The 2,460-nt window shown below is 48.7% G+C and overlaps 1 protein-coding gene across 1 annotated transcript in view; it reads right to left on the reverse strand.

Moving 5' to 3' along the window:
• Positions 1 to 2,460, reverse strand: part of TTC23 (tetratricopeptide repeat domain 23) — a 48,538-nt gene that overhangs the window by 25,064 nt on the left and 21,014 nt on the right. The window lies entirely within an intron of this gene.

A 2,460-nucleotide genomic window follows, 5' to 3' on the forward strand; every position in this document is an offset into this window, starting at 1 on the left:
AATTTGGTGATGGACAGAGGGGAGGGGGGTTGGGGGGCTGGGAGAACGGGGTGAAGGGTTAAATTTTGTAGTTGACAGTTGGTCACGGGGATGGGGAGCACGGCAGAGGGAATGCAGTGAGCATTAATACAATGGCTAGGTGGAGGGCCAGCGGAGGGAGGGTGCAATTGGGGGGATCGTTTTATGAACTATATAGATGTCTAACCAATGTACTGTATACTTGAAACGAAGTTAAATAAATAAATTAAAAGAAAATAAAAAGTGCCAGTGCTATGCAGAGGAAGTAGGCAGGTCCAGATCCCTACCTACTGGTCAGTCCAGAAGGGAGGACAGACCCATGGTGTCTTCTATATCACTCATAGAAACCTAGACCCCTCCCCCATGCCTGACACAGCTGTGACAGGCCCACTGGCCTGCACCCTCTGCATACTGCCCGAGCCCAGAAAGCAGCTCATTCCTTGACTACAAAGCCTATTTTTAAATTCTTTAAGAAAAATTTAAAAACCCTCTATGAGCCTATGAACATAAAATAATCATTATCCTTTCAAATAAAATACAAAATACATCCCTTGAAACAAAAAGATATAAAAGATATAATAGAAATAAAAAGACATAATAAGTACATAAAAAGTAAAGTTACTCCTCATCAGCTTGTTGATATTTGGAGCTTTAAAAATGCTATTAGTAATACGCTTATATTCGTTCCAGAACCTCCCTGGCTGTATCCAAGATACTCAGAGGTCGCCTAGTACAGGAGAGGCGTGGGCTAGACTGCGTGCACCGTACAGAAAGAAACAGACCGAAAACATGAAGTCATACAATGCGCAAATGTCAGATGGTGGGTGGTTCGCAATTAATCGCCCAAAGGATGACAGGAAGACAGACCGAAACGCCATGAGTTGGAAGGAGAGAGACACTGGGCTAGGTGAACATACTAACAACAGCTAAGATTTAAGATGCGCTTCCATCTTTGCATCTGTAACATCCATTGCAATTTTCTTGGCAATTTGTATTATCCTCAATTTACGGATGAGAAAACTGAGGTCGCTGGATGGGTGCTTTGCCCAAGATGTCTGACAGCTAATAAAAGATGGAGATGAGACTCTGACCTCGATCCTCTGACTTCAAATTTGCTTCTTCCACCATGTCATGAATGCCGCCGCTCCTCCCGCCCTGGCCCGGGAGATGAGAACGCTCGTGGGGAGTCATCGCCAGGATCTCGGTAAAGCCGAGGGAGTGGGGAGGCAGGAGGGAGGGAACTGAGGTTTATGAGGCACCTGCTTCCGCCAGGCGTGGTGTGCTGTGGATTACACGGGCCAGTTTGCTTCATCTCAAAATGACCGGCGAGAGTGATAACAGCCCAGTTTCTAGACTGGGAAAGGAAGCCTCGAGGAGATGTAGCAACTGGCTGAATGGAGGTCGCAGAGTGCGTCAGAGGCAGGACACGGATTCAAACTAAGACCTGCGATTCCAAATGACATGCTTTTCTAGTCTAACATCTGGTTTTTAAGAGGGTCGATGCTCAAAGGATGATTTTCTAATCGGCGTAATGAAAACTATGTAAGAGTCAGAGAAAGAGTTGCCAGGTAGTGGACTTGGCCCCATAACTGAATGGGCTGGTTAGGGGGAGAGTGAGCTGACGACACGTGGACCGAACTGTAGCGGGACACCGTGCGGGGGACACAAGCAGTGGACGGCGGATGGAGCAGGTGTACAGGCGGCTGGCACCAGAGTCCGCATTTCTGCTTTGCTTCGAATCTGTGCCTCGATTCGACAGAAGCTCAAGCCCGCTTGTCATTGAGAGGTGTGAGCCTGCTCTGTTTGTTACAAGTGACGGCTCACAAGCCGCTTGGCCTTGCCAAGGCCATCGCCCCTCCCACCTGGAGCGACAGGGTCTCATTGCAGCCCGAGGCTGAGCTTCCTTTCCCCTCCCGTCTCTGTCTAGTAGAGAAGCCTTCCATGCCACACACACCCCGAGGGGCGAGGGGCGGCCGGAGAGCTTGGCTAAGGGTAAGATGGAGCTGGGGACCCCGGGGGAGTAGGGGACAGCAAAGTCACTGGGTGCACAAGGCATTCGAAACCGAGTTCTCAGGGCCCCAGACTAAGCCAGTTTCTTTTAATAGACAGAGAGAGTCCTCGGTGGCAGCTCTCCAATGGTCAATTTTAGCTCCCCAAAGGGCCGCGGAGAAAAGGCCTTTCGCTCTGTAAAGGTGGTCACCAAAATAGACACATGCCCGGCTTATACTTTCGTTCTCTTCCGGTTGCAAAGGTGTGTTTTCCTCAAACGTAACTAGGTTCTTACATCAGGACAGTAATGGCTGAATATAATAGTTAAAATCTAAAGCGGTAGCAGAAAATAAACAATAATTTAAATGCCTGCACCCTTCTGTCTATCAGTGTCAGGCTCTCTTCCTGCCATTCCCAGTCTGACTCATAGCGAACTGCCATCAACATTTCGTG

This window comes from Pteropus alecto, unplaced genomic scaffold, assembly GCF_000325575.1.
Source record: "Pteropus alecto unplaced genomic scaffold, ASM32557v1 scaffold59, whole genome shotgun sequence".
In the NCBI taxonomy this organism is placed as follows: Eukaryota; Metazoa; Chordata; class Mammalia; order Chiroptera; family Pteropodidae; genus Pteropus; species Pteropus alecto.